The sequence below is a fragment of the Panicum hallii genome, chromosome 6, assembly GCF_002211085.1.
Source record: "Panicum hallii strain FIL2 chromosome 6, PHallii_v3.1, whole genome shotgun sequence".
Taxonomy (NCBI): Eukaryota; Viridiplantae; Streptophyta; class Magnoliopsida; order Poales; family Poaceae; genus Panicum; species Panicum hallii.
In genome coordinates this window covers 15,678,849-15,692,032 of record NC_038047.1, presented here as the reverse complement: position 1 = coordinate 15,692,032, position 13,184 = coordinate 15,678,849, and the positions used below count along the sequence as shown (strand labels likewise).

General features: G+C 46.4%; 1 long non-coding RNA gene across 2 annotated transcripts; it reads left to right on the top strand.

Annotated features, from left to right (window-relative positions):
- The first annotated feature begins 1,644 nt into the window (after positions 1–1,644).
- LOC112897421 lies at positions 1,645–3,732 on the top strand. 2 transcript variants are annotated; one of them, XR_003229659.1, is made up of 5 exons: positions 1,645–1,779; positions 1,868–2,188; positions 2,702–2,895; positions 3,091–3,201; positions 3,428–3,732. It is a non-coding gene; the product is annotated as an uncharacterized LOC112897421 (long non-coding RNA). The 2 variants fall into 2 exon arrangements; XR_003229658.1 differs by having other exon boundaries at positions 1,671–2,188.
- The last annotated feature ends 9,452 nt before the right edge of the window (positions 3,733–13,184 follow it).

Below are 13,184 nucleotides of genomic sequence, written 5' to 3'. Positions count from 1 at the left end.
GCGTTCTGAGGCGTCGGAGTGGAGAAGGAAGGAAAGAATGCGAGCATTAGCTCTGCGGGGTAGTTGTAGTGCTCAAGTGTGCGCAAACACGAGGACCGGCTCTTGATTTGGAGCTTGCCACGGTGACGGCTTGGTGGCGGCCGAGCGGCGGTGGCGCGCGCGTGGCGAGCGCAGGAGAAGCCAGGGAGGGAGGGGAGCAGAGGTGGGGGAGGCAGAGGGCGATGCGTGGGCACGTGCAGGAGCTGGAGGTGGAGCTCGGGGTGCGGCATCGGCGGTGAGCGGCGGTGGCAGGAGCGAAGCAGAGGAGGAAGCAGAGCGCCAGAGGAAGAAGAAGCAGGGAGGTGTCAGGGGGACCTCTTTGCAAATTAAGAAAATTCCAAGGACTTCTCTGTAAAGATAAAAATTCCTGTTGATATAAAATCCTAATGAGAAAAATGTCTAAAGCAAAGTTGTAAAGAATTTCAAACCCTACAACAATGCTTTAGGGTTCAAGTTCAAAATCTCAATGGATATAGTTTTATTTTAAATTTTTGAACCCAACTCCATTTATAAAGCTTTTTGTTATAATTCAAACAGAATGCTTTAATTATGGCCTTTTTGCAAGATTGCATGCAGTGTAATCATGACTAACCTTTTTACACTTTAGCCCTTAGTAAAAGTAAAAGTTACTTTTGTATTTCCATTTTTTTGCACAAAAGGTCTTGTATTTATGTAAAATTACTCAAACACCCTTATTTTTCACATCTCTATACAAATTTCACTCAAATTGCACATATTTCACACAATAAAATATATGTCTAGCATTACCAGTACACGAACTGTCACAACCGTCCTCCTGGCGTTCCACCACAATTGCCGTGCTGACAACGTGAGTAGCCGCGGCGATGTAGAGTAGGAGATTCTCGCCTGGTTGGGGAGCCGTTAGGATGGGTGGCGACTGCAAATGGTGCTTAAGATCTTGCAGCGCCTGGTTTGCCTCCACGGTCCATTAGAACTTGTCGCGATGCTTGAGTAACTTGAAGAAGGGTAGTCCCCTTTCTCCAAGTCGGAAGATGAATCGATTCAAAGCTGTCATGCAGCCCGTGAGCTTCTGGACGTCCTTGATCGTCCTTAGGGCATCCATGGCTGTGATGGCATTGATCTTTTCCGGATTGGCTTCAGTTCCTCGATGGCTGACAATGAACCCGAGAAGTTTTCCTTGAGGTACGCCGAAGACGTACTTTGTCGGGTTAAGTTTCCATCGAAACTTCCGCAAGTTGTTGAACATTTCCTCGAGATCGTTGATGAACTCGTCGTGGGATCTAGGTTTAATGACCACATCATCCACGTAAGCTTCAACGTGCGGTGTAGCTAGTCCGTAAGGCACAGTTGGATGGCCCGTTGATAGGTGGTATATTATTTTAAAAAATTCATGTGAAATGACAGTGGCAAGTGGCAACATTGGGAGAAGGTTGGATAGGAAGAAAAAGGAGCACATGTTAGATCAGAAATGGATAGTAGATCTTGAGCCAAAAATGGCAAAGTGAGATGTTACTGATTGTATAATGCGCCATTAGCTCCGATTAATTGCATCTCAGGATGCAGATTTTACTGGGTCGACCTAATGACCCGGTACCCAAAACTCAAAGTTTGGTGTAAAATCCATTGGGCCTGCCCATAAAAATTTGGTGTCAACTTGGTGCCAAGGGACCTGGGTCGTTCGGGTAACCCAACCCCAATCTTCCTGGCCGGGACGCCACCGCCGGCGGCAGCCTCTCGCCGCTCGACGCCCCTCCCTCGGTTCCTGCCTGCCTGCGACGCCCTCCCTCCGTTCCTCTTGGAGACCTTGCCACCGCCCGCCTGTCTGATTTCTCTCTCTCCCTCTCAGATCCGAGCACCCAGCCTAATGTGATCGAAACTTCCTGTTGGGTGCGGCGGCGGCTGCGGCGCGGCGGCCACAAGCAGGTCGGCCGGGGACGCCAGGTCCGACCCCTCCTCGCCGTCCCAGACCGCGACGGCCGCGCCCGTGCCCTCGAGCTCGGCGGCGGCGGCTGCCATGGTGGAGGACGGCGGCAGCCACCTCAGCGCCGGCTTGCCGATGCAGGGGTCTGCGCTTGTACTCGAGGGACCGGCGTCCGCTCTTCTCCCAGCCCAACAGCATCCTTCCTCGATCCAGGCTGCTGTCAGACCCGTACGTCGTCGTCCGCAGGTGATGGCAGCTTCCTTCTGGCTTCCTCTCAGATCTGTACGTGTGTAGGGATTTTCTTGGCAGCCTAGTTCATTTTGTAGTTCATTAGGGTTGTAGGCTACATGGCTGGGACTTGTAGCCATGTTCAGCGATGTTCAGAACTTGTAGCCATGTTCAGTCATGGCTGGGGCATGTATTGATACCTACTGAATACTGGATAAAATACACTGGCAAAGATTGGTTGGACAAAAGAGTGAAAACAACCCTAGGATAGTAGGATAACAATTGTGTTCTGGAAATCGAGAGTAGAAAAGGGGTTTGTCTAACTGCAGTACTGTATGCAAGCAATTGTTCGCATAGTAGGATAACAATTATGTTCCAAATAGAAAAGGGGGATAATGATATGCTTGCACTTCTGTGATGTTAACTAACTGCAGTACTGTATGCAAGCAAGAAATAATGTCATCAACTCATCATGTCAAGTCTGGATATATTTAACTGATTAACTATGCCCATTGTTTGTTTAACTTTTAGGCTGAGCACAGCATGGAGAGATCTCCTGTGGCTACCCCTCCAGAAAATGAGGATTGGCTCTCTAGTGGTTCTCCGTCAGCAAGGACTCTGGTGGTGGAGGTCATGATGCTGTTGCCTAGAATTTCTCCAAGAGACAAGCAGACTAGAGTTTCCACAACTGATTTGGCAAGAATTAACCGGGCCAAGCGAGCAAGGTATGCAGTTGGTTCTCCAACCCTCAGGATGATCAATCAAATGCAATTGTCTACACACCTTTATTTAAGTGCTCATTAGCATGATCTATGTTTCTATTTAAGTGCTCATTAGCATTATATTGTGCTCAAGTTATCTATTTAAGTGCTCCTTAGCATGATCTGTGTTTCTTCTATTACTGATACTTGCAGTTTCAGGTTTATAAAATTTCAATACCTACCAACCTAGGAAGTGATCATGTAGTGGATCATATCGAAGATCATTTAGACCTTTCTTCACTGGCATGACAACCAGCTTTACATGCTAAGGTAAGATCATTTAGACCTTTCTTCAGTGATCATGTAGATAGCTATAATGATATTTTTTATGAATCAGTGCTTGTGCATTGCTACCTGCCTTGCTGTCACAATATTAGCTCTGTTACTGTATTTGGTTCTCATCTTATATGCATCCCTTTTTACTTGCCATTTTGTAAAACTACAATCTAATGTATATTCATTTACATTTCTTTCCATGACATTTGCATAAGTGCAGGGCGCTGGTCCCTCCAACATCCAGCCGGAGCAGAGTTCCCCTTCCCCTCCAACATCCAGCTGGGGCAGTAGTAGGATAAAGTCAAGGTCCATGCATGGTGGATAAAGTCAGGGTCCAGCCTATCAAGGCATACTATGATTATGATTTAGCTCATTGTTCGAGCAGATTGATTATTTATGTGTTATACTTTTGCTCAGTGTAATAACAAAATTGTTTTGCCTTGTTGGGACCATACACAACCGTGCAGACGTGTGTAAGTATATTTTTTATTGAGGCAGCAAAGTCGTTGCCATTTTGTTGCGTAAGCTTGTTCTGAAGCTAAAAGGCCACTGACAGCAAGCGAATAAGATTATTAATTTACTTTCTGGGAAACCCAATGGGTTTTGGGTAACCCGGTGTTTGATTTTTGGGTCAACCCACTACGCAGACGGTTTCCACTGGGTTAAATGGGTTGGGCACAGGTTGACCCAAAACAAAGCTACCTTCCTTTCAAATTATAAGCTGTTTTAGGATTTCTAGATGCATTACTAATTAATAGTTTTTCCTATGTATCTAGATATACATAATATTTAGATATATAATAAATAGAAAAAGTCCATTTTACTTCCCTCAATAATTTACTTTGTCCACTTAATCCTCTAAACAAAATTTAGACTCAAGCTACTACCCCAAACTATTTCAATTGGTCCAATCTACCCTCTAATGAGATTTCTTTTTTTTATTTCTCCACCAAGTTGAACTTGAACTTTAAATTTTACAATGTAACTTATAAATAATGCCCTATGCTAGAAAAATATATTATGATTTTTTCATAAATATTTTTCATGTAGAATTGTAATTTTGATAAATTTCGTGTTAAATGTTTCTAAATTATGAAAATAATCATGAAAAATTCTTAATATATTTTTTAACATATGACATCATGTTCTCTATCCACACACAAAATTTGAACTTAAAATTCAATTCTTACGCGGAGAAACGAATAAGAGAATATTATTAGAGGATAGATTGGGCTAATTGGAATTGTTGGGGAAGTAAATTGAACCTAAATTTTGCTCAAGGGTTAAGTGGATAAAGTGAATTGTTGAATGGAGTAAAATGAAATTTTTCCTAATAAATATTATGCACCTACAAATGCCAAAACGATCTATAATTTGGAACGGAGGAGTGACATGATGTTTTAAAATAAAACTGAATGCATAACTATATGTATGTGAGGATCAAGTTCCATACATATAGTTCCATACATATAGCGACATCATAATGGAATAATAAGCAACAGTGTCACGAAAAAATGTGTATGCCAGGATCACGTTCCATACATATAGCGATATCATAATGGAATAATGAGCAAGAATATCACGAAAAAATAGCGACATCATAATAGGATAATGAGCAACAGTGTCACGAAAAAGAGACTTAAAACGACTAAAAGATTATTAGACATATACAGCTTATCCTGAAAATGAAGTCTCCAACTTCACAGTCAATCGACCGGAGGTTGCTTACGCAGCAACATCTTTAGCAAACTTCACAACAATTTTCTTTTCTGAGCAGTGGTTTTAGCAAGTGTGGATATACTTATGGTAGGTACTCAGCATGTATATTAGAAAATAAATGACATGCAAGGCTTAAACAAGGATAAGAGTTGGCGGAGAAAAGGCGGTAAGCATTTTAATGAACAGTTGAACATTAACAGCCTACCTACTAAGCCATGAATGAATATTGCCCATATTTATGAAATAAAGAGATAACTGAGTAATAAATAATCTTTGAACAATTAAATAACTGGATTAACACAAGTTCAATTTAAATAAGTTATGTGAGGATCCAGACCGCTCTTGACCATGAGCACGGCTAATATATCAATATATCAGTTTTACACTCTGCAGAGGTCACACACTTTACCCACAAGTTATGTTACTCGTCACACGGTGCTGATCAGGCCATACTTGTGAGGTATAACCGCATGAGTACACTACGAGGCCTCTATAAAGACTCCCTAACAAGTAGTAGCCTGCTAAGGTTTCAGCCGCTAGATTAGTGCACCCTCCCCCAAAGCAAGTGTACCCCGTAGGCGTACCAACCCCTTTGGCAGGCCGAGTACCCTTCTTGAACCTAGTTCCCTCTCTTGCGCCTTTCGGTAAGCTACTAACAAGCTAGAGAAATCTAATTAATTAACCAAGACTAGATTATTTTTCTGGATGGTCGCTCCATGGTTTAAATTAATCAATTAACATCATTCATCACAGTGGTTCCAAAAGAGGTAATTCATGTATCAAGTATAGCGTTCATAAACCATCAATAACCATAGTTTAGCAACTAAGCAAGCTACCTATTATTTTGAAAGTAAAACCCGACTTTCAAAAATATGGATAATCAATATGGACAAATAAGAACCCATCAAATTAATGCATGCAGGCGTGCAAATAAATAAAGGTTATTAGGATAAAATATGATCAAGGAATATACTTGTCTTTATTCCAGAGAATAGCGGCTCAGAGTCTTCAATACTTGTTCTTGCATCTCTTAACCTTCGGAGCTCTCGAACTGCGTTTCTTCTACTCGCAACAAGCATCAGGCATAAACATACAACAAATAAGCAAACAAGCACAACTAAGAACACAACATCAAACAGAAGAAGAGCATTACAAGAGCGTACTAAAGAAGAGGGCTCGAAACTACGATCATGAGAGCGCAAGAACGCTAAAAAGAAAGCTACAGTTGAAAAGACATAGCTATCGGATGATTTGTATTATTAAAGAAACATAGAATTATATGCTTAATTTATTTTATTATGAAAACACATGTAAAGGATATATATTAGAATTATTAAATTAAATTTATATTTGTAAAGATGAGATAAACTTAGTCAAGTTTTATTTATATTTACCTATTTATAACTCATACTAATTAAACAATTAACTGAAGAGTAAACTTGTGGGAGCATTTAATGTATAACTTTATGGCTCGTGCTGACTAAACAAGTTGTACCAAAAGACACATTTATATTGGTATTAATCAATTTAACATTAATTATGAAAAAGCGATGTAGAACTCTAATTTGCTTTTAATTAGAAAAGCTAGTTGAAAAGGTATTAATCAAATTAATTCTAAATTCAATTATAAAACATGATCAACAGTATAATGAAACTAATAAACAATAGCTCACGCTAAACAAAGCTAACGCAACAAAAATGAATTAAAACGGAGCTAAAATGTGGAAACTATGGAAGAAACAAGGCTGCTGTGATAAAACATACATTTTAGGAACTAGATTGAAAAAACTCGGGCTCCTCCATAGCTGGCAGACAGAAGATTGTTGCGAATCAAATTGCCGGCGATTTAGGGTAACAGAGGGCTTGCGATTTGGGGAAAAGAAACAGGAGCGGAGCAGGAGGGGGCGCAGCGCTGCAGGCAGCAAGGGCGATGGAGAAGGGCGAGTGGCCACTGCCTAGGGGGCATGCCACGCACGCTAGGGATAGCGGGGCTCTGCTCATCGAGTTCCTGGCAGCAGCGCTGGCTTGTTTCTGGGCGGTGGCGGTGGTGGGCTGAGGGAGAGCAACCAGAAAAGGAAAAAGAAGAGTGGACCGGTGGAAAAAAAAACAAGGGAGAAAAGAACGGGGAATCCTATACATCTTCCGGAATATTTTTTTCCTCCACACCTTCCAGTGTTTGAGATTCGTGCGAACGTTTGTATCCATTGGATCGTCTCCACCAAACCCTAACACAACCCCGCCCGGCTCCCCTACCTCTGCCATTCGCGCCGCCGCCTCCCCTGCGTGCTTGCCCCGGCAACCTCGCCGCACCGCCGCGTCCCTGCGCGCCACCCCAACAACCTCGCTGCGCTGCTGCTGGCCCGCACGCGCGTGCCCTCATGGCCTCTCCGTGCCGCCGCCCCTGCCAGTCTTGTCGCGCCCCCCGCCGCCGTGCTGCTCGCGGTACGTCGCTGTAACACCCTAATGTAAAATTTCATATTTTATAATGAGATTAATTGGCTTTAATAAAGTTTCTAAGGTTTTTCTTGTTTAGCTTGCATTTAAATTAATTTTATTTCACAAGGAATTGAAATTTATTTTAGGTTCAACATGTTTGTGCATTCATGCTGGTGCATAAGTTTTATTTGAATGAGTGCATAGGATTGAATTCAAACTTTGATTTGAATTCAAATAGGTTTGAAGTTGAAAACCAGGAAAAGAAATATAAAAGAACCCAAACCAGCAGCCCATCTTCCTTCCCCCGCGCTCGGCCCAGCTCGCGCGGCCCACTTCTTTCCTCTCCCCCGCTCGGCCCAGCTTCCCCGCGCCCCCACCCCAGCCCATCACCGCGCGCTCGCTTCTCTCACCGACGCTGCGGCCCCACTTGTCGGCGCCCCCATCTCCTCCTTTCCTTTCTTCTTCCCCGCATCACCGGCTGCGCAACGACCCGCCCGCGATCTCCGGCGAGCCTCTGCGCCAGGCCCGCACGCCGAGGGTGCCCCACCACCCCACAAATAGGATCCCCAACCCCATGCGCCCTTATCCCCTACCCTGTGGCCGCCGCCCCAAACCCTAAGCCACTGCTGTTTGCCTCCGCCGCCCTAAGCTTCTTGCTCCACCGTGGACCGGCCGCTCCGCTGCGCCCCAACCTCGGCCAAGCCCCGCAATAGCTCCGCCTCGCCACCAGGAAGCTCCCCAAGCTCGCCACCCGCGACCCCGACCCGTGTAGCGCCGGAATTGCACCGAGGACCGCCGCCGGTAAGACGCTCTGCCCTTGCGATTCCTCGCCGCCGGCGATCCCTGGACCTCCCTGACCCCTGTGGCACCTCCGCAGGAACACCACGAGTCGATCAGTGGAGCCCAGGAGCCCGGGGAACCCCTGCATCAACCCTCTCCACGAGCACCGCCCCGTCTCCGCAGCCGGACCCCGACGCCGACACCTCTACACGGCCATCCAGCCCGGACCAAGCCCTCGGTGAGCATACACACCCCGCCTTGTACCTTTTGCGCTAGAGCTGGTAAGCCGTAGCCCGCTCCTGCGGCGGGAACGCCGCACGCCGGCGAGCGCCGCCACACAGAACCGCCCCCGCCGCTGCGCACGCATGCCCAGAGCACCCCGAGGCCCGCAAATGCCCTAGGTCGATCATGCATGGCGTGGTGATCCTCCCTGACCCAATCCCCGGTCGAATTAACCCCCGGAGCACCATTTTCGGTGAAATCCGGCGAACCTCGAGCCGCGCCGCCGCGGACTTAGGTCGCCGGCTTTGTATCGCCGCCACCCGCGCGCCCAACCGACCCTGGCCGCCCGATCCGAGATCAACGCATGAGATTAGATCCCGCGTACCGCTTCGCCCAGAGCCGCCAGATCAGAAGCCAACACCTGAGATTAGATCTAGGTTAAGATGGGGTCGGGAGCATCAGATCAAGATCCGACAGCCGAGATCCACAGATACCGGTTCGCGGCTTAGACTAGATCTGAGTCGTCCGTTTCAAATCCAGCGCACGAGATCAGCTCTAGATCCAGATCGGGTCCCAGCCGTTAGATCTAGATCTAGCGGCCCAGATTAGAAGATACCGGTTCGCCCCGGCGCTTTTATTAAAGAGCCCCTAGGATTATTAGAAACCAACCCGCAGTCCACGTTAGTTCAAAAGTACTTCCATTTAATTATGCGTCTAGGCCCCTGAGCTTCTTAGATATAGAACCCGCCATCCAGCCCTTGTGTTTTTGCATGTTACACCCTAGATCTAACCTTTAATTTTTTTAAGTCCCTAGTTTTTGCGCAGAACCCCCTGGAAACTTCAGTTTTCTCGCAGTTAAGCCCCTAGACCTTGTTTTAGCCCTAGTTTTCGCGTCTTAGCTCCATTTTAAGTGGTTTTCGCGCTCACGCGATCGTTGTAATGCGTAGAATAGCCTTAGCTCAGTTTTGTGTGCTGTTTTGTTGTATTGTTGTACTGTTTCTTATCTTTTGTCGTTGTTTGCATGTATGTGCATGTATGGGCCATGTTTGGTGTTGCGATCGTGAGTAGACGTTGAGCCACCGGAGGAGTACCAAGAGCCACCTTCTTCAGACACGTTTGAGCAGCAGCTAGGAGAGTTTGAGGAAGGCAAGTATAACATGAACATCCTATCACTCTTAAATACAATTTCATACTGCATTTTAATACTGTATGCCTATAAGGATTTCCTAGCCACTTTTATCCTTTATATATAAATACCTTGGGTTGCATTTTGGTTAAGTTGTGCTAGGTGCTGCGCTCTCACACATTATGGTCCTTTTTAATTAAATTTGATTAATGGTACATGCAACTTGATTCTGAGAGTGGCCCTCTGTGCTGTGTGCTTGAGCGGCTCACGTCTCGTTAAAATATGTTTTTATAGAAACATAGTTTAGGGGGCCAGCACGGTGCTTAGTGCTTGGTTGGCCACTCTCCATAAGGGCCGGTTCATAGAGTGATAACCTGGGACAACCGTGCAACCACAAGATTGGAATGGGAAGGTCTTGACTTACTAATTAGGGCATTTTGGTTTAGGAGTAACTTAGCTGCGGGGCAAGAGGGGTGGTAAGCTTCAATGGTCCCTGCTTCTCCGGCTTGGTCTGTGCTGTGTGCTTGTACCCCCGTGAGGTGGGCCCCATCGTCGCCGATCCAGAAACCTTAGCGGTTACACCTTACTAACATGGTCCTTTGTAATGGTCTCGTAGTGCGCTTGCTAGTCATCTCACCTAAGGAAGTGTGATGAACAACTAGCGTAGCTCACGACTTGTGGGTAAAGATGTGCAACCTCTCAAGAGTGTAAAACTGGTATACTAGCCGTGCTCACGGTCATGAGCGGCCCAGATCCTTCGTCTGATTAGTGGGGTTAATCTTTGGTGGTTTGGCTTGAATTTCAGTAGACTCATGAGTAATTTTAATTAATTATTTAGTAACTTGGGTTAGGGTAATTCATCCACCTGTAGTAAATAGCTTTAATAAAATTTGCTTAGATTAAAAGCTAACGCAGTTGAGTCAGCTAACAGTAGAGCCTCATGGTTTGTGTTATATTTGTTGAGTACAAGTTGTGTACTCACACTTGCCTTCTCTACTCTTCTGTTCTCTTTGGGATATCTTCGACTACTGCTCAGTACCAGGCGACGTGGAGGACTACATCAGCGGACTCGATGACTTCTAGGCGTTTGTCTCCCAGCCAACGTCCCTGTGGCGCCCTGTTATTCATGTGTTTATTTTACGCTTCCGCATTCCTTGAACCGATTCTTAATTCGGTTATAATAACGAATTCATTTACAATTTATACGCTTTTATTTCATGAATTGTGTTGTGATATCTTGATAATTCTGTTGTATATATGCGTGACTTGATCCTGGCGCATATATGATTGCTCGGTTTATGTCTTTGTAAATCGGGTGTGACAGAATTGATATCAGAGCCATGTCGACTGTAGGACGAAGCCTAGATAGAAATGGTCGAGTCTAAGGACTTCTTTTCTCTTACCTTGCTTCCGCAAAACTCAAAAATTCATTTATGCTTCTATTCCTTGAGTCCTAAACTTCGATTTGCTAGCCCTCTCTCTCTTGTCCTTTTCGAGAATTAGTCTGATCTCTTCCGTAGATGTTGGCTTGTAATTTTCTGTCTATCCTCATAAGCCCAGGATGCCTTTACAAAATACGCTACAACATCTGTTTGTTTTAGTCGAGTGGTGTGATAAACTCGGCTAAAGTGTGGATATTGAGTGTTTGTGATTGTGCAAAATGTTTGATTTGGATTTTTGGTTGATTGCATAGTTTAGAAGTTAAACTTGCTCATGCAAATCAACTTTAACGCAAACTTGAATTAAGTAATAAAACTAAGATATATCATTGGGGGTAAAACCGTACACTCTTTTCCCTCTACCTTATCCGGTCAGAGTTTTCTTCTCGGAATTGTACAATATCGCTCTCTTATAAATTTTATTTCTGCTGCAAACAGATGGTGAACACCAGGAGCACCGGCACCGGTTCTGGCCAGCAGGGGCAGAACAACCAGAATACCAGCCAGCCGATGCCGACGCCTCCACCTCTGACTCCGGAGCAGTTCTTCCAGCTCCAGATGAAGATGATGGCCACTCTGAACAACATTGTTCAGACTCTGCAGCAGATCCACACTCAGCCGCCGCCTCCTCCACCGCAGCAGCCCCGTGACAGGCGTGCGGACTTTCTGAGGGGTCACCCACCGATGTTCTCCCATGCGGCTGATCCACTCCAGGCAGACGACTGGCTTCGTTCGGTGGAGCGTCAGTTGAATGTCGCTCAGTGCGACGACCGGGAGCGAGTTCTATATGCGGCAGGGCAGCTGCGAGGCTCACCTCTCGATTGGTGGGAGTCTTACCCAGTTCGGGACCGTGACGCCCTCACTTGGGTCCAGTTCCGGGAACGCTTCAGGAGCCACCACATCCCCGCTGAAGTGATGAAGATGAAGCACAAGGAGTTCCTTGCGCTTAAGCAGGTAACTTAGAGTAAAATCTTCCCGCAATTCCTTTTTGAGCTCAAGCCCACCCTTGTTTACCCTCGTGACATAGGAAATGCTGAGTAATTTCCATCTTCTTTTTTCGATACTTATCATTTTAGGGAGCTATGACGGTGACTGAGTACCGTGACCGTTTCCTCCAGCTCGCTCGCTACGCCCCCGCTGAGGTCGCCAATGATGGCGATAAGCTGGAGCGCTTCAGGGAGGGGCTACACGATCATATTGAGACACGCTCCTGAACCTCCGCTTCGACAACTTCAACCATCTGGTTGACTCCGCCCTCAACGCCGAGTGCAAGAACCGGAAGATTGAGGACAAGAAGAGGAAGATGACTTCTGCTGCGTCTGGTAGCAACACTCGGCCTCGGTACCAGCACCTGCAGCAACAGCAGCAAAGGCCACTTCAGCCATACCAGCCGCGACAGCAGCAGTACCCGCCTCGTCCCCAGCAGCAGCAGCAGGCGGGGCAGGGCCAGAGGTTCCCAGTACCTCCGGCACGCTCAGCTCCACTGGCTGCACCAGCTCCGCGGCAGGGAGTACCTACTCCTCCTGCCGGACAGCAGGCTCCAGCACTCCCACGGGCGTGCTATCACTGTGGCGAGCTGGGACACTACGCCAACGCTTGTCCCTGGAAGGCGCAGTCTGGACTGCAGGGGCGCCCAGCTCAGCCCAAGGCACCATCACAGGGCAGGGTGAACCACGTGACGGCCGAGTCGGCGGCCGAGGCTCCCAACATGGTTATTGGTACGTTCATGGTTAATACCCACCCTGCTACAGTGCTTTTCGATACTGGTGCTACGCATTCCTTCATTACTCAGTCTTTTGTCGAGCATCATGGTATTCGTACTAGCACATTAAAGAGGTGCATGTTAGTATCTTCACCGGGAGGGTAGTTGAGGTCTCATATCTTCTACCCCATAGTTAGTGTTGCCATAAGGGGGGTAGAGTTCAGTGCAAATCTGATGGTGCTAGACACCAAGGGTATCGATGTGATTTTGGGAATGGAGACCCTTGCTAGATGGGGTGTCAGAATTGATTGTGCTCAGAGGACTGTCCACTTGTTAGCACTGGATGGACAGGAAGTCACAGTCAGTGCTTCGGAGCCCTCTGGATTTCTTTGTCAGATGGAGGCTAGACCCACGAATGGTATTCGCGTGGTGTCTGAATTCCCGGATGTTTTTTCGGATGATTTGCCAGGTATGCCGCCTGATCGCGACATTGAGTTTTCTATTGATCTCTTGCCTGGCATAGCTCCTATTGCTAAACGGCCCTATCGTATGG